Source organism: Phyllobates terribilis, unplaced genomic scaffold, assembly GCF_046119375.1.
Source record: "Phyllobates terribilis strain yellow unplaced genomic scaffold, ASM4611937v1 Scaffold_19__1_contigs__length_20705806, whole genome shotgun sequence".
NCBI lineage: Eukaryota > Metazoa > Chordata > Amphibia > Anura > Dendrobatidae > Phyllobates > Phyllobates terribilis.
Genome location: NW_027362779.1, coordinates 17572127 through 17596582, shown reverse-complemented (window position 1 = coordinate 17596582; position 24456 = coordinate 17572127).

The following is a 24456-nucleotide window of genomic DNA, read 5'->3' as shown; positions in this document are numbered from 1 at the left end:
GACTGATGTGGTAATTTCGGAGATGGAGGCTGAAGAGGAGGAGGAGGCTAAGGAGGATGAGGTGCAGAAGCTGTAGACCGTGGGGGCAACGCTGATTGACCTAGGGCCCGCAATCCTTGGAGTCGGGAGGACGTGTTCCGTCCCAAGGTCCGACTGGGTCCTGGCTTCCACTATGTTAACCCAGTGTGCCACCAGCGAGATGTACCGTCCCTGCCCACAAGCACTTGTGGATGATATGCATCTCCTGCTTTAACAGACACAAGAGAGGACAAATCTTGCCACGTAGCTGAGTATGTCTTCTGAATAGCCAAAACTGCACGGTAGAAAGGCATGGGTTGTTTCTCTGGGTCTGGCAATTAGTTGCAGAGTGTCATGGCTTGAGTCGGTGTGAATTTTACATACATGATAGGTTCTGGTTTGCCAAGAGCAGGTGGTGGTATGATAGGCTTAAGGGTTAAATTAGATGGTGGTCTAGGTAGGCTTGGCAGCAACTTTTCTTCATCCACATCATTTTTAATTGGTACTGGTGTGATGGGAGTCACATGTGTTTGACAAGCATCTTTCATTGCCCTTGCAGTGTCAGTCTGTTTACTGACTAGACGTATCTCGGTTAGATGGCAAGAAGGCTTAGAGGCCTCTTCTATCACTGTCTGTACTAGCTCCCTTGCACATGCTCTGACTGGGTATCCAAAGATACCGGAGCTAATTAAAGGAAGTGCTATAGTCTTAATGCCAGCAGTCTTGTTTGCAATGTCTAATGCTGCGTGTACAGTCTGGCACAAGAGCCGTGCACTATTATCTGGATAGGAAGGGTCATAGATGGGCCCCACTGCATGAATAATAGTGTTACAGGGTAAATCGCCTGATTCGGTAACTGTGACCATTGCTGGCTGGAAAGGACCATGTCGTCATACAATATTATCACTTTCCCTTTGAATACTGTCTCCCCCTGCCATGACAATATCTCTAGCCAGGCCACCCCTGTGCTGCAGGTGGCTATTGGTAGCATTCACTATAGCATCCACCCGCTGAGTGACCATGTTCCCTACACCCACAGAGATTAGTACCCCAGCCCCTGTCTGACACTGGGCAATCATTTTCTCAAAAATAGGATCCCAGTCCTCTGGGGGGCCCGACACAAAGCTGCCATTATCCACATGTTGATATGATGGGGCAACAGATGGAGCCCCTTCACCTGACTGAGGGACAGGTGATGTAAGAGCTGGGAACATTGGTGTCGGAGGTGGGGAAGATGCTGAGGTAGATTGCTGAGGTGGGGTGTAATATTGTCCTTGCATAGTCACAACCGGATATATAGAAACTGGTGGAGAAACTAATTGGGCATTAGGCTTTGGAATATCTGTCGTCTCATTGTTATCAGGCCTTCCGGGTGGAGTAAGATGACCGCCACAGAAAGTACCTGTGGGTGGGACTTCCTTTGAGTCATGCATTCCAAAGGTGGGAGGGCACCTGGGTGGTGTGTCTGTCCAAGAGCAGTCAAGAGAAGGCGCTGTGGCTAAAAAGTCAGTGGGGAGGGAGGATGGTCTATGAACTCCACAATGTAAACCATTGTCCCCAGAGTCTAAAGTTTGCACATCACTCCTAGAACATGTCCACCCCCTGAGGCCATTATAAGGTGGTGGCTCAACATTTTTCAAAGCAACATTAAAAACATGGTTCTTAACATACATGTAATATACATCATCATTATCATCTGTTCTCTCTTCCTCTTCCCATCCCTGTTTTGCTATGTCATTTGCCATAGCCACAGATAATAAACCTGTTTCCTCTAGTTTACCCTTTTTTTTTTCTTTAAAGCTATTTTCCACAGCCCCCGCTGAAGTCTTCCCCTCCTATTCATTCCTACAATGTCCATTAACTGTTTAACCCTAGCAACATACTTAACCCCTTCCCTGTCAGCTACCAGTGTCTGAGCCGTATAGCTGTTATTCGACACCAACTTTCTTTGTGAACAGTCTCAAGAATTTCTGCATGGCTGACGAACGTTGACACAATACAAACAGAAAGACGGACCAGACAAAGTGAATTCTTGTGTCAGTATGACTCAATGAAACAGAATAATCTCCTTATTAATAACCGCAGATACTAGCTGGCCAGCCTAGCTTCTGTTTCCTACCCTCGTGCGTTCTATCTTCCAAGAACAGGACGTTTTTTTAGGGAGCGATACAGAACTGCAAAACTTTCTTTTTTTTTTTTAAACCTTCCTCACATCATCCCCCCTATGTTCTCTCAAGAACAGGAGGTATATGGAAATGCAATGTGGGATTCCATCCAGGAGAATACTCCGTTCACAAGTCACACACGACAGCTCATAAACTAAGTCAGTCTCAAACACAAATAAATTAGAATAAGCAAAGGTTACAGTGGATTGGAATGTGAGTGGGTTTCGATAACACCAGCAGGGTCACCCCTATCCCCACTTAAGGATTACCACAACAGACCGACTCGTGCCCTCTGCTAATCTATGAACGACTGGAAACACAAGCAAGTCTGTAATTACAGTGTAATTAACTAGAGTTACCGTGTAAGGGGGGTGATCAGGCCCATCCAGTCATCCACGATCCACAGCTGGACACCTTCATTCGGTCTGCCCTGGTGTGGTGCCCGTGTGGTGCCCCACGTTGGGCGCCAATTGTGGAAGTGAGGTTCAAAGGACCCCAACCCTTTGCTTATCCCTTGCCAAATTAAATTATTCAAGTGTATACGTGAAGCTTTGATATCGGACAGACAGAGTCAGATACTGAACTTCTCTTGAAGAGAAATGGCGCAGGAAAGATGTGTTTATTATTCCAGCATAACATATATATGTTCAGTATGGAGGAAAGTCCCAATAGGGTGTTGCCCTGAGGCAATTGAGCAATCACACTGGTCTCTGGCCCATGGTATAGATAAGTCTCATTATCTTGTCCTATGGGGTTAAATGTTTCCTCCCCAGATATTCTCCTCATTCCTCAGGATATTCTCTTGGGAGGTGTCATGTTGAATCCTTTGTCTCGTCTCCTTCTTGTAAACAATTTGAAAGTCCATCTCTATAACCAGCTCCAACTAATCCTTTCAGGATATTTATATAGTGACACACGAGTACAGATATCTGATATATATATATATCAAGGTTTTCATAATATATATTAAAGTGAGGGTATATATGACTAAATGATATCCAATATAACAGATATATGCAAAACAAGATTCATAACATATGACAGAATATAAGTATAGATATTTAGTATACATCAGAGTTTCATATAATGTTTTTTAGTAGATTTTAGAATCTTATCTTTAACACACTTATCCACGTCTCCGTGGTTAGGTGGACTTTTCCGGTAACTGCATTGTTGAGAGCACGGCTAATGTTTTGGGACACGTGCTTGTGTAATGCGGGGACGGCACACAGGGAGAAATAGTGGTGGCTGGGGACCGAGTACCGAGGGTCGGCCGCCGCCATCAGGATGCGGAATGCTTCCGCCTCCACGAGCCTAAAAGGCAACATTTCGAGCACAAGCAGTCGTGAAATGTGAGAATTTAGCAGTGTGGCCTGTGGGGCGTTGGCTGCATTTTCGCGCTTGCATTCCAAGGACTGGGGTATGGACAACTGAACGCTGCGCTGGGACAAGGACATGGACTTGCTTCCTGATGCTGCTACTTGAGAGTGTGCAACGACAGGTGCAGGGCAGGAGGCATCTTCGCATGCACTATGGACAGGGGATTGGCTTGCATGCACAACAGAGGAAGAAGCAATGGTGCCACCCGCAGACACTGTTCCTGGACCCTGGGGTTCGGCCCACAAAGTCGGGTGCTTTGCTGCCATGTGCCTGATCATGCTGGTGGTGGTCAGGCTGGTCGTTTTGCCACAACTGCTGATGCTGGCCTGGCAGGTGGTGCAAATGGCCTTTTTGGGGTTATCGGCAGAGTCTTTAAAAAACAACCAGACTCGGGAAGACCTAACAGTTGTACTGGCAACTTCCTTCGTGTTGGTGTTACGGGGAACGGTTGCCTGCCTTCTGTCTGCGGCCACCACACTGCTTCTTCCTGCCTGTTGGGATGCTCTGCCTCCCTCCCCCTGTGTGCTGCTGTGCTCTCTCTGAATGTCCTCCTGCCAGGTTGGGTCAGTTACTATATCATCCACCACCTCGTCTTCCACTTCCGCACCCTGGTCCTCCTCCTGACTTTCTGGCAATTGTGTCTCATCATCGTCCATCTCTTGTGACACTTTCCCACCGTCGCCTTGGTGTGACCGTGGCTGCTCAAATACTGTATTTGGGCATCGCTACACGCGATCTCCTTTTGCCCCGCTTCAAATGGACAGGGCGAGAGGCCCGAATCTATAAATGGAAAAGTGAACAGCTCTTCAGAGTGTCCAAGTGTGGGATCAGTTGTCTCTGGGTACTCAGCATGGTGAGAGGAAGGAGGATCAGGGTGAGGAATATGCTGTCCAGACTCACGGCTACTGAGACTTGACCGTGTAGAAGACAGGGTGGTGGTGGTGGTGGCTAAGTGACTGGAAGCATTATCCGCTATCCAACCAACAACCTTTTGACACTGCTCTGGGTTCAATAGTGGTGTGCTGCGGTCCCCTAGTAATTGGGACAGGAAGGTCAGGCGAGAAGATGTGGGTGTTTGTTGTGGCACAATTTTGGCTTGCCCACGGCCTTGTCCTCGGCCTCTGCATGCACCATTACCATCACGTCCAGTTCCCCGTCCCTTGCCACGTGCCTTGCCCATTTTAAATGGAGGACAGTATCTTCCATGCTCACTACAAATGACTGAGTTTGGACTGAACTTATATGTGATCCGTGTGATGGAGAAAACAAAGTTTTAAATACCTGGCCTGTAGGTAAGTAGTTTGAACAGCAAACTGCTGTGAATTGCTTCACTGACACACTAAAGGAAATTTTTAATGGAGGCCAGAAATGGCAGTATTTTCTGACAACGTATATGTGATCCGTTTGACGGAGAAAACACAGTTTTTAATAGCTGAATTTCTAGAGCTCTAATATGGAAAGGACCTGGCTGTATTCTGCCGTGCCAACAAGCAAAAAAAAACCCGTGTTCTCTGGATTGCTTTTTAAGCAAATAATGAGGATTAAGATCCAAAGAAAAGTATTCCTGGCCCCTGAGACCTGGGCCTTTGTATAGAAATATCTAACAGCATCAGAAGGCAGAAATGGAATGGAGACTCTTGTGCTATATGTACTGCAGTCTGCTATATACACCGTCTGCCTATACACCCTGCCTGCCTGATATCTCTGCAGATGAATTAGTCCTCAGAAGGACTGTTTGTTAAGATGGATATGTGTAATGTACGGTTTTTCTCCCTACACTACCTAATACACAATCAAATCTCTCCCTAACGCAGCAGCAGCTCTCCCTACACTGCCTGATTCCGAAGGGACTGTGACGAACATGGCGGCGCCAGGTCTGATATAGACCTGATGACACTGTGCGACCAGCCAATCACTGTAATGCCCACAACCAACATGGCTACTGCATTACAGTGCATGGCAGGCAATCCCTGCATGTTCATTGGCTCTCTAAAGAGCGCCAAACATGCAGGGAGGGGACCCGAGTTCCCCCCCGAGCAACCCGAAAATACTCGGCGAGCACTGAGCATCTCGAGCAGTGAGATGCTCGGGCGAGCACCGAGCAGTAGCGAGCATGCTCGCTCATCACTATTTAGTACCTTATTTGGCCATGTGGTGTGTGACACATCATCAGACACATGCATACATTGCTGAAAAGACATGGGAACAGCATTGGGAAGACCCCTGGAAGCATCTCTGACTTCCAGGTCACTGCCTAACACTGTGGTCATCAGACTTGATCCTATATTACTGCGGTAATAATACAGACATTTTTGTCAACGTGACAAATATTAAACTCCATTTAAAATGGGCAAGATGTGTGGCAAGGGACGGGGAAGTGGATGTTATGGTGATTGTGCACGCAGAGGCCGAGGCCGTGGGCAAGATGAAACTGTGCCTGCTGTGGGAGCACAACAAACACCCTCATCATGTCGAACTACCTTCCTGTCCCAATTTCTAGGGGGCCGCGGAACACCACTATTGAAGCCAGAGCTGTGAGAAAAGGTTTTTGGTTGGATAGCAGATAATGCTTCCAGTCACTTTGCCACCACCACCCTGTCTTCCACATTTTTGTTCAAGATTATTGTAATTGTTTTTGCAATGTATACCCCTTTTTCACATCTAAAGCGCCATGGAATAAATGGCGAAAAAGTAACAATAATAATGTGGTCCAGTCTCATTAGCCGTGAGTCTGGACCACATTATTATTGTTACTTTTTCGCCATTTATTCCATGGCGCTTTAGATGTGAAAAAGGGGTATACATTGCAAAAACAATTACAATAATCTTGAACAAAAATGTGACAGTGACTGGTACAGGAGAGGAGAGGACCCTGCCAGCGAGGGCTCATAGTTTACAAGGGATGGATGAGGATACAGTAGGTGAGGACAAAGCTGATCGTGCAACGGTGTGGTGGAGCGAGGGTTCCTGCAGGTTGTACGCTTGTCGGAAGAGGTGGGTGTTCAGCTTCCTTTTAAAAGTTTCAACAGTAGGTGAGAGTCAGAAATGGTGGGGTAGAGAGTTCCAGAGTTGGGGGGATGCATGGGAGAAATCTTGTATGCTATTGTGGGAAGAGGAGATAAGAGGGTAGAGAAGGTGATCTTGTGAGGATCGGAGGTTGCATGCAGGTAAGTACTGGGAGACTAGGTCACAGATGTATGGAGGAGACAGGTTGTGAATGGCTTTGCATGCCAAGGTTAGGGTTTTGAACTGGAGACAGTGAAGGGATTGACAGAGAGGAGAGGCCAGGGAATAGCGGGGGGATAGGTGGATTAGTCTGGCAACAGAGTTTAGGATATATTGGAGAAATGCGAGAGTGTTAGAAGGGAGGCCACAGAGCAGGAGGTTGCAGTTATCAAGACGGGAGATGATGAGGGCGTGCACTAGTGTTTTTGTAGATTCGTGGTTGAGGAATGTGCGGATCCAGGAGATTTTTTTACTTAAGTCGGCATCTTCCTCACCCTCTTTCCTCCCACCATTCCGAGTGCCCTGAGACAACTGATCCCATACTTGGACTCTCCGAAGAGCTGTTTTGTTCATATTTCCATTTATAGATTCTGGCCTCTCGCTCGGTCCGCACGGAAGTGGAAAGAGCTTGGATATGTGGTTTGAAGGAGAGATTAGAGTCCAGGGTTACCCCAAGAGCTGTTCACTTTTCCATTGATAGATTCGGGCCCCTCGGACGGCCAGTTTCAAGCAGGGCAACAGAAGATCGCATGTAGCGATTTGAGCAGCATTGGTCACCCGAAGGTGACTGTGGGAAACTGCAATTACTGTTGCAAAAGATGGTTGATGATGAGACACAATGGACAGAAAGTCAGGAGGAGGACCAGGGTGCGGAAGTGGAAGACGAAGCGGTGGACGATGAAGTCACTGATCCAACCTGGCAAGGGGACATGCAGAGCGAGGACAGCAGCATACAGGGGGAGGGAGGCGTAGCACCACAATAGGCAGGAACAAGCAGTGTGGTGGCCACAGACACAAGGCGGGCAACTGCTCTGCGGAACACCAACATGACGGAAGTTGCCAGTTCAACTGTTAGGTCTTTCCAAGTCTGGTTCTTTTTTAAAGACTGTTTAGATAACCCCAAAAAGGCCATTTGCAACATCTGCCAGGCCACCATCAGCAAGAGCACCAAAACTACCAGCCTGACCACCACCAGCATGCTCAGGCGCATGACAGCAAAGGACCTGACTAGCTGGGCCGAATGCCAAGGTCCAGAAACAGTGTCTGTGGGTGACACCACTGCCTCTTCCGCTGTTGTGCGTGCACTCCAATCCTTTTCCATGGTGCATGTGAAGATGCCTCCCACCCTGTACCTGTCATTGCAGACTTGCAACCATCACCGTCCACGTCTTGTCCCTTTGCAGCGTTCAGTTGTCCCTACCCCAGTCCCTGGAATGCAAGCGCAAGTATATAGCCAGCCGCCCACCCACCCACCCACAGGCTGCAATACTATACTGCCAAATTTTTGACAGCTGCTTGTGACTCGCCCCCTGAGCCGTGGGGCACTCGGATCCGGGCAATTAGGGAAACGGTGGGAGTAGTAGTGGCAACCCGGTTCCGTGGCTCAGGGTGGTCAGGCCAGTGGTAGTCCGTTATGTGCTGATGTTTATGTCCGACTACGCCACCCGTGGATTGCGGTTATTAGGAACCGCCGCTGCATGCAGACCGCTGGGGTTGATGAGGTGTGCAGCTAGGGTAGTGTGACTCCCCACGGGAAGAGTGCGGCCCCAGGGCAGTATAGTGGATGGTGGGAGTGATGGTAGTGAGAGTCCCAGTGCTGATAGTGCTGGAGGAGCAAGGAGCACACAGACAACAGGTTGCAGTCCAGGGTCTTTACTAAAACAGGTAAACTGACCCACAAACAGTCCCAGCTAGGAGGGGACCTGGATGTCTGAGAGCAACGGGGAAATTGGCCCTGGTCAGGGTGAGGGTGTAGGCCTACCGTGCTTTCTGCGCTCCTTCTGGCTATCTCCTCGTTATAGGGTAACTGCCCACGTTTCCGAGCTTTCCGTGTATTCTCGCCTGTATGGCCTGCGACGTGGGTTCCTTTCTGCTCCCAGCCTTGTACGGCTTTACTGGTCCCTTCGGTTGTGGCAGGGCCTCCAGGCTTCTTAGGCCAAGGAATATACAGTCCCCTGCGGACTGGTTATCTGCTGGAGGATGTAGAATCCTCCCAGCCTCAGACACCAAAGTCTGGTAAATTAAGTCCTTTATCTGCCAGGACAGGCTCTCTTCGCCTCTTGTCTCTGGCTTGTGGCTCTCCTCCTGCCACACTTCCTCTTAGGTGCAATACAACTGTCTGTCCCTGCTCTGCTCTGGGACACGTCTCATTGCTGAGGCAGGCCATCAAGTTCTCCCTAACCCTGCCCCCAGCACCAGCTTTTATAGGGGCAGCCTGCTCCCCCTACTGGCCTGAGACAGGAGGCATTGCATGCTAATGTTCCCCTGACTAGAGAACCTCCCCCTTGCTCTCAGACACAGCTTTATTTACACTTGTGGCATCCAGGCCAGGGTGACACATTCCCCCCTAGTGAAATTTAGTACTCCGGGACTAAACAATAAACAAAGACAATATGCATAACAATAAAACATTAATAGACAGACGACGCACAAATTGAGTTCTTAAGGTCACAGTGTGGTCTGTGACCGGGTGTCCATATCACCAGCACAACGGGGAGCCTTAACCAGGTGGGAGTCTGTCCTACCCCAAGTCCTTCACAGTCTTAGTTCATTCCTGGGTTAGGCTCCGAACGCAGTCCATACAAGGTCCCGGTTATAAAAAGTCCATAACCTTTGAGTCCTTACGGTAGCTGCAAGAAACTGAAACACAGAATTACCAAACAAGCATGTAACTTGGCAAACAATTCAACATTTGGCAACAGGGTCATTTACAATTTTAGCGCGCTCTATATTCTCCAGCGAGCGGGTATCTGCCCCTTTGTGCTCCTGGTTGACCTACGTAGCAAACTATCTGGTGGTGGACCAACCTGGCTTTCCCCACTAGCGTTAGGGGTACAGCTACCAGCTGGGTGTACAGGTAGGGCAGGCAGCTGTCTGCGAGTCCTTTGGCTTACCGCAGGCATGGCAGGCTCACTGTCAGCAGAGGGTTGACTCTCCTGGGCTGCTGGTACAGGCTCTTCTGCCCTGGAACTGCTTGCTCCTCTTCACCTTCCGGCTCTGGTGTTGGTTGTTGCTGTGCCGGTTGCAGGAAATGCAGGACGGGTACCACTATGGCATCATTTATGCGAGTCCAGGACTGAGGGAACTCTCCGAGAACGGTGCTGATCATTTCTTCCTTGTCCTCTGCGGGTTCAAGGTCACTCTGATCCTCTTCTGCACTACGGAGTTGCTCGGGGCACCTTTTGAGGTGGTCTCTGGAGACGACACTAGTGGTTTCTCCTCCGTCCTTGGTGATTACGCACACCTTTGGGTTGTCGTGGTCAGACTGCAGTACGGTGTAGGGTTCCCTTTCCCACTGGTCGTCCAACTTATGTAGCCTTCTTTTTCGCTTTAGGACTTGCTCACCAGGTTCTAGGGGACCAGCAGGGGCGTGTTGATTGAAGAGTTTTTCTTGCCTCTCTCTCACCTGGGCCAGGCTCTTCTCCACACTCTCCTGTACCTTCTTGTACTGCAGTTGCCTTTCCGTATCCAAGTCCGCATCCGGGGAGGTGTCCTCAGGTATTAGGACTCCCATCTCCAGGTCTACGGGCAGCTTACCTGGTCTAGCTCCCATCAGGTAAGCCGGGGTGCAGTTTGTAGCATTCACCGGGATATTGTTGTATAGGTCTATTAGGTCCGGCAGTTTTTCTGGCCACAGGCTGCGTTCCTCCAGGGGCAACGTCTTCAGGAGATCAATGACCATATTGTTCATCTTCTCACACATCCCGTTGGTTTGTGGATGGTAAGGCGTTGTCTGAATCTTCTTACAGCCATAGAGGTTGCAGAACTCCTGGAAGATTTCAGCCTCGAACGCTGGACCCTGGTCTGTCAGGACCTGTTCCGGATACCCGTGTGGACGGCAGAAATATTGCTGGAAGGCTCTGGCCGCTGTTTGGGCTGTCAAGTCCTTTACCGGGACCACCACTAGAAAACGGGAATAGTGGTCCACGATTGTCAGGGCATAGATGTATCCAGACCGGCTTGGAGCCAATTTGACGTGGTCCAGAGCTACCAGCTCAAGAGGCTGCGTGGTGACGATGGGCCTCAAGGGTGTCTTCTGGCTGGTGCGGTCCTTCCTCCTCAGGTGACAAGGGCCACAATCTCTGCACCACTTTTCTACAGCTCCTCTCATGCCGACCCAAAAGAACCTTCCTCTTAGCAGGAACTCCAATTTCTTCCATCCGAAGTGTCCCGCTCTGTCATGGTAAGCCCCCAGGACCATGGCTGCATCCCGTCTTGGGACCACGACTTGCCAGGTCAGCTCGTGCGTCCGGTGGTTAACAATCCTTCTGCACAACTTGCCTTCGTAGAGGAACAGCTTGCTCTTCTCCTTCCATAGCTGCTTGGCTTCCTCTGGGGCATCTGGATCTAAGCGGGCGTCTTCCCGGGTCAGCAGATCTTTCACCAGGCGGACTTCAGGGTCACTATCTTGGGTCTCGGCCCAGCTGTGGTGAGGTAGGGGATTGATCATCACAGTGGTTAGATCCTCCTCCTTCACGTGGTGAGAGTATTGAGCGGCTCCATACCGGTGAAACGCGGGGAGTTCTACCTCCTCCAGCTCTTCTGGGTCTTCGTCACCTTCAGGTAAGTGAGGCATCCTTGATAGGGCGTCCACGTTGGCATTGGTTTTGCCTGCCCGGTACTTGATCACGAAGTCATAGTTTGAGAGACGGGCCATCCACCGCTGTTCTAGGGCACCCAGTCTTGCATTGTCCAGGTGTGTCAACGGGTTGTTGTCCGTGTACACGGTGAACTTTGCGGAGGCCAGGTAATGCTTGAAGCATTCCGTCACGGCCCATACCACCGCCAAGAATTCTAGCTTGAAGGAGCTGTAATTCTCCGGGTTCCTCTCGGTGGGCCTCAGCTTCCGGCTGGCGTACGCGATCACCCTTTCTCTGCCCTGTTGGTTTTGGGACAGTACGGCTCCCAGTCCCACATTACTGGCATCTGTGTGGAGAATGAAAGGCTAGCCATAATCAGGGTAGGCCAAGATCTCGTCCCCTGTGAGGGCCATCTTTAGCTGGCGGAAGGACTCCTCTTCCGGTTTATCCCACTTGAAGGGCGGCTTTTGGCTCCTGGACTTAGACTGTCCGATCAGGAGGTCCTGCATAGGAGCTGCCATCTTGGTGAACCCGGGGATGAACCTTCGGTAGTAGCCTACCAACCCGAGAAACTGTCTCACCTCTTTGATGTTCGAGGGGCTTGGCCAGCTCTTGATTGCCGTGACCTTGTCAGGGTCGGGGGCCACTCCTTCCGCGCTTACCACGTGCCCTAGGTACTGGACCTTTGGTTTCAACAGGTGACACTTCGATGGTTTCACCTTCAGGCCGTAGCCTGCCAGGGCTTCGAACACCTCGGCCAGGTGCTTTAGGTGGTCCTCGTAGGTCTTCGAATAGATGATCACGTCGTCCAGGTAAAGGAGAACCGTCTCGAAGTTTCGGTGCCCTAGACAGCATTCCATCAACCGCTGGAAGGTCCCTGGTGCGTTGCAGAGCCCGAAAGGCATACAGTTGAACTCACTCAGTCCCATCGGGGTGGTGAAGGCGGTCTTCTCCTTGTCAGCCTCTGCCACAGGAACCTGCCAGTACCCGCTAGTAAGGTCCAAAGTAGAAAAGAAGTTAGCTGATTTTAGTGCGGCTAAAGACTCCTCTATTCTAGGCAGCGGGTATGCGTCTTTGTGGGTGATACGGTTGATTTGTCTATAGTCTACACACATTCTCATGGTGCCGTCTTTCTTTTTGACCAGAACCAAGGGGGCTGCCCAGGGGCTACAGCTGTCTCTAATGACCCCAGCTTCTTTCATCTCTCTTAGCATGCCCTTTGCGTTCTGATAATGTGCAGGGGGTACAGGTCTGTGCCTCTCTTTTATTGGTGGGTGGCTCCCTGTGGGGATGTGGTGTTCTATCCCTTTTACTCTGCCGAAGTCTAGCGGGTGCTTACTAAAGACTCTCTCGTACTCCTGTACCACCCGGTAGACTCCTTGTTTTTGGTGCAGGGGAGTGGAGTCAGCACCCACATGGAGTTTCTGGCACCAGTCCTCCTTTTGTTTCTGGGAGCCATTACCCTCCGCCTGAGGAGATGGAGGCAAGGGTTCCACGGCCCTGATAGCTTTGTGTTCGACAACAAACAGTTTGGCGAGTGTAGCGTACCTGGGTAAGTGTACCTCCCTCTCCCCAATGTTGAGGATGCGGAGGGGCACCCTCCCATGACGGACATCAACCACCCCCCGGGCTGTCAAAATGGTGGGCCTGCTGTCTGAGTACACGGGTTCTACCATGGCTTGGTAGTCTCTACCTCTCAACCCGATTGCAGTCCGACACCAGATCATCATTTCACTTTTGGGAGGCATGGAAATGGGGAATGGGTCACTCAGTCTTACGCTACCGATCTCACCACCAGACAGTTCTACCTGCTGCCGTCTCATCAGGGCTTTTATCTCCTTGTTGAGGACTCTCTGTTGGCTGGAACTAGCATTCACCGCCACCTGTTGTAAGATTACAATTACCTCTGAAAGACAATTTTCAATTACGTTAGTACCCACAGTTATTTTAGGATGACTTTCACGACGGTCAATGTCCACAATAATTACTCCCTGTGCCGGCAGTTCAACTTTACCAATTTTAATGGTCATCTCCTTGAACCCCGTCTGCGGCACGGGTAAGCCATTACTAGCGATGATGCTCAAGTTACTGTCTGGATACCGTGTGATATCAGCATCAGTCCAATACTGCTTAAAAAGTACATAAGGGATAGTGGTTACTTGCGACCCAGTATCCAGCAAGGCGCTCATGGGGATACCGTCCAGCACCACGGGTAAAACCGGGCGCCCCCCAACGTACTTATCACGCCAATTATAAGGGCCTGGTGATCTTATGCCTGGGGGTTGGCCCTCTGCCCCAGGTTGGACCCGTTTAAATTACAGTACCTGGAAATGTGTCCGGGCTGGTTGCATCGACGGCAAATGGGCTGTCCATCCTCGGAACGACGGGATCCTCCTCTGTCGACGCCACGGGACATCCTCCGGACTTGAAGCCAGCTCGATGGGTCTTGACGGGTCCACTTGCAACGCCTGGACGGTCCTGGTCAACGCCGCGACACTCCTGGTCAGCTCCTGGACTTGGTGGTGCAGGTCTTTCGACGGGGCTTGGTTCAGGGCCTGTGCATCAGCCTCCACGGAGTCCATAGAGGAGGGCGCCGCCTCCTGGTGGTAGGTGAGAGCAGGGCGTCGGGGGTTTATAGCGCCACTAGTTGCAGATTCACGGAGCACCCTTATGGCCCTGTCCTTAAATTGGGCAAAGGTCAGGTCGGGGTTCTGAAAGAACATGAGGCGCAGTTGGGCCCTGTGGGCGCTAGACAGCAGACCTTCTATGAATTGTTCTGTTAGCAGCTTATCCGTTTCCTGCACACTGCCAGGGTCAGTTTGTTGAATAGCCCTCAAGGCTTCCTGCAGATTTAGGGCATAGTCTCTGATGCTGTCCTGTGCCCGCTGCTTACATCCATAGAACCTCATTTTAATCTCAGCGGAGGTACGTGTGTCAAAGGTACCCCGCAGCCGGGCCAGAATACCCTTCACAGTCCTTTTCTCCTCAGTGGGCCATGATTTTACCTCCCTTTGGGCTGCGCCAGTTAACTGCCCTGTCAATATGCTGACCTTCTGTTCCTCTGTCAGGGGGTAAACGTGGAACAAACTGTATAGCCTTTCCTTGAAGTCAGTTAGGGCATGGGGCTCCCCTGAGTATTTGGGCAGCCAGGCCGCTCCAGGGATGTAGGGCAGGGAAAAGGGCATCAGCGCTGCTGCAGCTGCTTTGGTGGTAGTGGGGGCCTCTGTGTCCGACATCTTCCTCCCCCCTAGTCAAGCGTGGCCTACCTTCCGACGATCCTCTTCTGTAGGCCGCGGCTCCGCTGCTGCTGCTATGGACGAGGACCTGGCGTCGCGTCCTGATGACGTCAACGTCGCTCTCTCTCCCTTCCAGGACCTTGCGCAGCGTCGGAGCGTGGGGCGGAGCTTCGGATCTCGCGCGGTTTTGACGTCCACGCCCCTCTTCTTCCCGCGCGGCGTCCTGGAGATGGCGTCCGATGGCGGGAAACAGCTGCAGATGGCGGGAAGACGGCAGAAGACGGCGGGAAAAGGTCCAAGATGGCGTCTGATGGCGGGAATCGGCTCCGGATGGCGGGAAACGACTCCGGACGGTGGGAAACTTCACCACAGGTAAATTACAAAGGTCTTTTTCAGGCACGCAGTACCCGGTGGTTGCGGGCACGAAATCCTGCCAAAGCTGACTCGCCCCCTGAGCCGTGGGGCACTCGGATCCGGGCAATTAGGGAAACGGTGGGAGTAGTAGTGGCAACCCGGTTCCGTGGCTCAGGGTGGTCAGGCCAGTGGTAGTCCGTTATGTGCTGATGTTTATGTCCGACTACGCCACCCGTGGATTGCGGTTATTAGGAACCGCCGGTGCATGCAGACCGCTGGGGCTGATGAGGTGTGCAGCTAGGGTAGTGTGACTCCCCACGGGAAGAGTGCGGCCCCAGGGCAGTATAGTGGATGGTGGGAGTGATGGTAGTGAGAGTCCCAGTGCTGATAGTGCTGGAGGAGCAAGGAGCACACAGACAACAGGTTGCAGTCCAGGGTCTTTACTAAAACAGGTAAACTGACCCACAAACAGTCCCAGCTAGGAGGGGACCTGGATGTCTGAGAGCAACGGGGAAATTGGCCCTGGTCAGGGTGAGGGTGTAGGCCTACCGTGCTTTCTGCGCTCCTTCTGGCTATCTCCTCGTTATAGGGTAACTGCCCACGTTTCCGAGCTTTCCGTGTATTCTCGCCTGTATGGCCTGCGACGTGGGTTCCTTTCTGCTCCCAGCCTTGTACGGCTTTACTGGTCCCTTCGGTTGTGGCAGGGCCTCCAGGCTTCTTAGGCCAAGGAATATACAGTCCCCTGCGGACTGGTTATCTGCTGGAGGATGTAGAATCCTCCCAGCCTCAGACACCAAAGTTTGGTAAATTAAGTCCTTTATCTGCCAGGACAGGCTCTCTTCGCCTCTTGTCTCTGGCTTGTGGCTCTCGTCCTGCCACACTTCCTCTTAGGTGCAATACAACTGTCTGTCCCTGCTCTGCTCTGGGACACGTCTCATTGCTGAGACAGGCCATCAAGTTCTCCCTAACCCTGCCCCCAGCACCAGCTTTTATAGGGGCAGCCTGCTCCCCCTACTGGTGTTATGTTCTGCTACCAGAGCTAAGGAAAGAGAGGAGATCTGTCCCTACGATAGAACTCAGCTGAATCCCTACGATCAGACCTGCTAAAGTCCTAAGCTAGTCTGTACGGAGACCTATAGATGTGGGGAAGGAATCCCTACAAGTACTAAGGACTGGGAGGAATATGGGACACCTCCTAACAGAAATAGTAGCAGACAGACGAACAAACAAAATATATAGAACATAGAGGTCCGTAGACCAAGCAAACTAACAGAGTTAGATACAGAGCACAGGCTAGCTAGAAAGTAGTTATACAATGAAGTCCAGAAAAGCCAGAAGGGCGGAGCAGGATTAAATAGGCCAACAAGGTCATGTGACCAGCAAAGGAAAAAAAACCTAAGAGCAAGGTTCTAACAGTACCCCCCCTTCTAAGAGGATCCTCCGGATCCCCTAGGACCAGGCTTATCAGGAAATCTCCTGTGAAACGCTCTGATAAGTCTGGACGCGGAAACATCATCCGACCTCACCCAAGAGTTATCCTCGGGTCCGAAACCTTTCCAGGCCACAAGATACTGCAAACTACCTCTATACCGTCTAGAGTTAAGGATGCGAGAAATTTCATATTCCCCGTCCTCCACCACCGGAGGAACAGAGGCAGAGGCGTCACAATCCGATACAACAGCTTTTTTCAACAGAGAGACATGAAATACCGGATTAATTCTCCAGGAGGTAGGAACCTCCAACCTAACAGCAGATTGGTTGACAACCTGAAGCACCTTAAAGGTCCCTACAAACTTGGGACCCAATTTCTTAGAAGGAATCCTCAACCGCAGATTCCTAGAGGACAACCAAACCATGTCACCAACAGCGAACAAAACCTCCTGTCGTTTCCTATCAAAGTAGTCTTTAGATTTTCTGTTGGCCTCCTGAAGATTACCACGCACATCCGTTCAAACTCTCTCCAAATCACCGGAAAAATTCTCCTCCTCAGGCACGGCAGATCCCAACTTGGAGAACGACCCAAACGACGGATGTCTCCCAGAACAACAAAAAAAAGGCGAACAACCAGCAGAAGAAGATGTATGATTGTTCAGAGCAAATTCAGCAAGTGGCAGAAACTCAGACCACCCCTCTTGATTGTCTGCCACAAAACAACGCAAGAACTGCTCAACATCCTGGTTTTTCCTTTCTGTCTGGCCATTAGATTCAGGATGATATCCGGACGAGAACGACAAATGAACTCCCAACCTGTCACAAAAGGCACGCCAAAAACGAGCCACGAACTGAGGACCCCTATCAGAAACAATGTCAGTAGGAACGCCATAAAGTCTGACAATTTCCTTGACAAAGGCCTTAGCGAGAGTTTTAGCACAGGGCAGTTTGATGAAGGGAACCAAGTGACACATCTTGCTAAAACGGTCCACGACCACCCAGATGACAGTAAAACCCTCAGAGGGGGGAAGGTCAGTTATAAAGTCCATAGCCAAATGTGTCCAAGGAGCACTGGGAACCTCCAAAGGACAAAGCAACCCCGCAGCAGGAGTATGTGAGGACTTAGATCTAGCACATATAGTACATTGACGCACCCACTTAATGACTTCCTTCTGCCATCCAGGCCACCAAAAACTGCGACCCACCAGTCTCTTGGTCTCAGAGATTCCGGGATGACCTGCCAACCGAGATTCGTGACACTCAACAAACAAATCTCTCCTAAAGGTCCCAGGCACAAACAACCTCCCATGAGGAGTGTTAGATGGGGCATTCTCCTGTGCTTTAAGAATCTCATCTTCCAAAACGGAGTCCAAAGTAGCTATCACAACACCTTCTTGTAAAATGTTCTCCTCTTTCTCAGCACCGACTATGGGAGAAAAACTGCGAGACAAGGCATCCGCCTTAACATTCTTAGTACCAGGGATGTAAGTAACGGAGAAATTAAACCGCGAGAAAAACAGTGCCCACCTAGCCTGACGGGCATTCAGGCGCTTGGCAGCATCAAGATATATCAGATTTTTATGATCCGTAAGAACCTGAACGGGAAATTCCGCACCTTCCAAGAAGTGGCGCCAGTGTTCAAATGCGAGTTTAATAGCCAATAATTCCCGATTACCAATATCGTAATTCAGTTCAGTCTCCGAAAATTTTTTTGAAAAAAAGGCACAGGGATGTAATCCATCCCCGTTATCCTGAGACAATACTGCGCCAACCCCCACAGAGGAAGCATCAACCTCAACCAAAAACGGCTTAGTCACATCAGGCTGCATAAGGATGGGAGCAGAGGTGAACCTCTCCTTGAGATACACAAAAGCTTCAATGGCCTCAGAAGACCACTGAACCGCATCAGCACCTTTCCTGGTGAGATCGGTCAGAGGTTTGACAATACTAAAAAAAATTTTTATGAATTTTCTGTAATAATTGGCGAAACCTAAAAACCTCTGTATCGATTTCAAACCAATAGGCCTAGGCCATTCCTGTACAGCTTGAACTTTAACCGGGTCCATCTCAAAACCTTCGCTGGAGATAATGTAACCCAAAAAACTAATTCTCTGTACAGCGAACTCACATTTCTCCAGCTTAGCAAAAAGCGAATTGTCCATTAATAACTGTAATACCTCACGAACGCTCCGCCAATGAGACTCCAGATCCGGCGAATAAATCAAAATGTCATCCAAATACACAACCACATTTTTGCCGATCAAAGGTCTAAGGATGTCATTAATAAGATTCTGAAAAAATGCAGGAGCATTAGTAAGACCAAAAGGCATAACGAGATTCTCAAAATCTATAGTGATCGTGGCATATAGAAGACAGCAGGAGGAGAGGGGGTCGTCCACTTACCTCTCCGACGACCCCTTGATTGCTTTCAGGACCTGGCGTTGCTATGGCAGCTGGAGGTCACATGACCGCCTCCAGCTCTGCCATATATGGTGTCCTTCCTGTCTGGCTTCAGCCTGTAGCTGATGCCAGACAGGAGACTGTGAAAACAGTCAGTGAAGATCTCATATAATGTAATACATGTCTATTACATTACATGAGATCAGGGATCAGAAAAATAAAAATTAATGTCCCATACAGGGACTAAGTAAAAATGTAAAAAAAAGTTAAAAAAAATGTTTTGAAACTGTTAAAAAAAAAAATACAAAATAAATAAAAATAAATAAATAAAATATTAAACCGATAAATCCATATATTTATGCAAAAACCAAAAAAGTACACATATTTGGTATTGCCGCGTCCGAAACAACCCGAGCTATAAAACTGTCACACTAATTAACTCCTTATGTGTACACCGTAATAAAAATAAATAAAAAACGGAGCAAAAAACTATGCTTTTTCCTCATATTGCCAAACAAAAAGTGGAAAAAAATGCGATCAAAAAGCAAAATGGAAATAGAAATGGTACCGCTGAAAACGTCATCTTGTTCCGCAAAAATCAAGCCGCTATACAGCTCCATCAGCCAAAAAATAAAAAAGTTACACCTCTCAGAATAAAGCAATGCAAAAAAAATTTTTTTTCTATAAAATTGTTTTATTGTGTAAAAGCGCCAAAACATAAAAAAATATACAGTAAGTGTAGTATCGCTGTAAACGTACTGACCCGAAGAATAACGCTGCCTGATCACTTTTACCACACGCAGAACGGCATAAAAAAAAACTCAAAAAACAATTCCTGAATTGTTGTTTTTTGTTAATTTTACCTCCCAATAAACAGAATAGAAAGCGATCAAAAAATGTTACATACCCACAAATGGTACCAATAAAAATGTCAACTCGTCCCGCAAAAAACAAGCCGTCACATGACTCTATCGGCCGAAATATGGAAAAATTATAGCTCTCAAAATATGGCGATGCAAAAACTAGATTTTGCAAAAAAAAGCGTCTCTTAGTGTGTGACAGCTGTCAGTCATAAAAACCCGATATAAATCTGATATCTCTGTAATCGCACCGACCCGAAGAATAAAGTAATCTAATCAGTTATATCACACTAGGAACGGCGTAAAAAATAAATAAAACCAATTCTTCACCTGCTACTGATTTGTTTATTATGTCTCCCAAAGATCGCAGTATGGCTCGGCACACATTTATCCTGCGCTCTGCTCTGAGCACTTACGCCAGAGTTTCCATGTAAATCTCTGAAATATGTGATTCAGCCGGAACCCATGACGGAAGATTCCCTGTAATGAGGCAGATATAGGCCACTGTGGATGCCGTCTGGCCTGTGATCCCACGGTGTCATTTGTTTTAGGCGTGCATAAAAGTGCGGTTGGCCACAGTTTTGTGCACTTCTGAAAAAAAGGACACCGCTAAACAGAGGCCAGACGGAGTCCAGAGTAACTCTGCTGCCTCATTACAGTGAATGGATCCCGCAGGGGTTTCATCTGAATTGCATCACTTGGAAATTTAGATGGAAACCCCGATGTAAATGCTCAGCCTAGAGCGCCGGATAAATGTTCCGTAAAATGTTCCCAATAAAAGCTTCAACTCAGTCCTCAAAAAAAGCTAGTCCCCACTCAGGTCCATCATCTGTTAAAAATATAAGGGACTTCCAAGTTACTGGTAGCTGAAAGGCTCTGGAAAAGCGAAATGGCCCTTGCCCCCCAAAAGAAATTCAAAAAATTTTGTGCTCCCAAATCCAAATGCCTATTCTACAATAATTTGTTCTCCAATTGTCAAATAGCACTCCGTCCCCCCCAGATCTCGCCGTATGGCTGTGCGGTACGATACAGCCACATATGGGGTATTGCCACTTTTAGAAGAAATTGTGTGACACATTTCGGCACCATTTTTACCCATTGCCCTGTGTGAAAATGTAAAATCTGAGGGTAAAACATTTTTTTGTGGTAAAAATATAATTATGCTTTTTTCACTGCCCAATGGTATAAATTTAAAAATTAAAAAATACTCACTACTTCCCTAGATGAATTCCTTGAGAGGTGTAGTTTACAAAATGGGGTCACTTGTGGGGGTTTCTGCTGTTTCGGCATGTCAGCGACTCTTCAAATGTGACATGGTGTCTGCTGCCTATCCCAGCCAACATAGCGCTCCTTTCTCTTCCGAACCCTGCCGTACACCAAAGCAGTGGTTTTCCCCCACATATGGGGTATCAGCGTGTTCAGGAGAAATTGAACAACAAATTTCATGGTGCAATTTATCCTGTTACCCTTATGATAGTACAAAATTAGGAAAAGGAAAACATTTTTTGTGGGAAAAATGTGAAAATTTTATTTTTATGGCTCAATATTATAAACTTCTGTGAAGCAGCTGGGGGTGCAAGGTGCTCACCACATATCTAGATAAGTTCCCTAAGGGGTCTAGTTTCCAAAATGGTGTCACTTGTGGGGGGTTTCCACTGTTTAGCTAATTATTCAAACAAATTTTACATTTAAAAAGTCAAATGGCACTCCTTCCCTTCCGAGCCCTGCCGTGCGCCCAAACAGTGGTTTGCCTCCACATATGGGGTATCGGCGTGTTCAGGAGAAATTGCACAACAAATTTCATGGTGCAATTTATCCTATTACCCATATGATAATGCAAAATTAAGGGATGAAAAACGTTTTTGCGGGAAAAATGTGAAAATTTTATTTTTACAGCTGATTATTATAAACTTCTGTGAAGCACCTTGGGGTTCAAGGTGCTCACCACACATCTAGATATGTTCCCTAAGGGGTCTAGTTTCCAAAATGGTGTCACTTGTGGGGGATTTCCACTGTTTAGTCACATCAGGAGCTCTCCAAACGCAACATGGTGTCTGCTAATTATTCAGACAAATTTTACATTCAAAAAGTCGAATGGCGCTCCATCCTTTCCGAGCCCTGCCGTGCGCCCAAACAGTGGTTTTCCCTCACATATGGGGTATCAGCACGCTCAAGAGAAATTGCACAAAAAATTTTGGGGTCCATTTTTTCCTGTTACCCCTGTGAAAATAAAAAAAATTGGGTCTAAAGTAACATTTTTGTGAAAAAAAGTTAAATGTTAATTTTTTTCTTCCACATTCCAAAAATTCCTGTGAAGCACCTGAAGGGTTAATAAAGTTCTTGAATGTGGTTTTGAGCACCTTGAGGGGTGCAGTTTTTAGAACGGTGTCACTTTTTGGTATTTTCTGTCATAAAGACCCCTCAAAGTGACTTCAAATATGATGTGGTCCCTAAAAAAATGTTTTTGTAAATTTTGTTGGAAAAATGAGAAATCGCTGGTCAAGTTTTAACCCTTATAGCTCCCTAACAAAAAAAAGTTTTGGTTCCAAAATTGTGCTGATGTAAAGTAGACATGTGGGAAATGTTATTTATTAAGTATTTTGTGTGACATATCTCTCTGATTTAAGGGCATGAAAATTCAAAGTTTGAAAATTGCAAAATTTTCAAAATTTTCGCCAAATTTCCGATTTTTTCACAAATAAACGCATGTGATATCAAATAAATTTTGCCACTATCATGAAGTACAATATGTCACGAAAAAACAGTTTCAGAATCAGGGGGATCCGTTGAAGCGTTCCAGAGTAATTACTTCATAAAGTGACAGTGGTCAGAATTGAAAAAATTGGCCCGGTCACGAAGGCAAAAACAGGCTCTGGTGCGAAGTGGTTAACTGGTTAAACAGATCAGGAATCAATGGCAGTGGGTAAGGATTGCGTACAGTAATTTTGTTAATCTCACAAAAATCCAGACAAGGACGTAAACCGCCGTCCTTTTTTTTTACAAAAAAAAATCCAACCGCCACAGGAGACTTAGAGGGCCTAATGTGACCGGCGGCCAAACTTGTCTGTATGTATTCCTCCAAAGCCTTCCTCTCAGGAATAATAAGGTTAAATAAACGACTTTTAGGAAGAGTCGCTCCAGGGACAAATTCAATAGAACAATCATAGTCTCTATGGGGAGGCAAAACCTGCGATTCCTTCTCAGAAAAAACTCTCCAAAAATCCTGAATAGGAACAGGCAATTCTCCCCTATCCAAAGCTGCAATACGCCCGTTACAACACTTGTCATAACATTTATGGCTCCAGGATTTAATTTCACTGGTAGACCAATCCAGTACAGGATTGTGAAATTTTAACCAGGGCAATCCCAATATTACTGGAGAAGGCAAGTTATTCAAAACTACCAAATCCAATTTCTCATGGTGAACACCATTAATAGTGAGAGGAAATTCACAGACCTTGAGAGTAATATTCTTCAAAGGGGAACCATCCACAGAAACCACAGCAATGGGGGATGATAAAGGTTCGGGTTTTAAATTGAGTCTTTCCAAGAATCCCCCATCAATAACATTCAGAGTAGACCCACAATCAACAAACACCCGAAATTCCATTAATTTTTCCTGAGCAATCGTGGAAGCAGCTAAAAATACACCCTTGGAATTTAAACAGGCAATACGGGCATGACTGACCATTTTTTTTTCTTTCTTCATACGAAGCTCACAGCCTTTAATCAAATGACCAGATTTTCCGCAATAGAAACACAAGCCTTCAGAAAATCTACGATCTTTTTCTTGAGAGCGAGGTGCCACCAATCCAATCTCCATCGGTTCACCACTGTTAGTACACACATTCTCATAACCAGAAACTGACATAGCAGAGGATTTGCTCTCATTAACCCTTGCACGCAGTCTCCTATCCACCCGTATAGCTAATTGCATAGCCTGTTGCAAATCTTCAGGTGTAGGATAAGCAATTAGCAGGTCTTTAACCCTTTCATTGAGCCCAGCAAGAAATAGACTTTTCAGAGCAGAATCGTTCCACCCTGTTTGAGTAGACCAACGACGGAAATGAGTACAATATTTTTCCACATTACCTGATCCCTGTTTCAAACGTCTCAACTCAGTCTCAGCTGATGCGACACCGTCAGGATCATCATATAATAGTCCCAAAGCAGAAAAAAAACTATCCACTGATCTGAAGCATGTATCACTAGGTTGCAAAGAAAAGGCCCACTCCTGAGGCTCTTTGCGCAAAAGTGACATTATGAACCCTATGCGTTGGGATTCATCCCCAGAGGACTTGGGTCTCAAACGAAAATACAATAAGCAAGCATTTTTAAATGAAAAAAATTCTCGGTGTTCACCAAAAAATAAATCCGGCAAACATACCTTAGGCTCCAAGAAATGTGCTCCAGGACAGTTACTCACGTGCTGACGGAGCTCGGCCACTTCCAGAGAGAGTCCCTGCAGGTGTTTAGCCAAATCCTGAACCGACACCATGATGGAACAGAAAAATCTTTCCTTAGAGCATTTGCTGGGCTGGACTTACTGTTATGTTCTGCTACCAGAGCTAAGGAAAGAGAGGAGATCTGTCCCTACGATAGAACTCAGCTGAATCCCTACGATGTAACAGGGAACCTGATCCTGCGATCAGACCTGCTAAAGTCCTAAGCTAGTCTGTACGGAGACCTATAGATGTGGGGAAGGAATCCCTACAAGTACTAAGGACTGGGAGGAATATGGGACACCTCCTAACAGAAATAGTAGCAGACAGACGAACAAACAAAATATATAGAACATAGAGGTCCG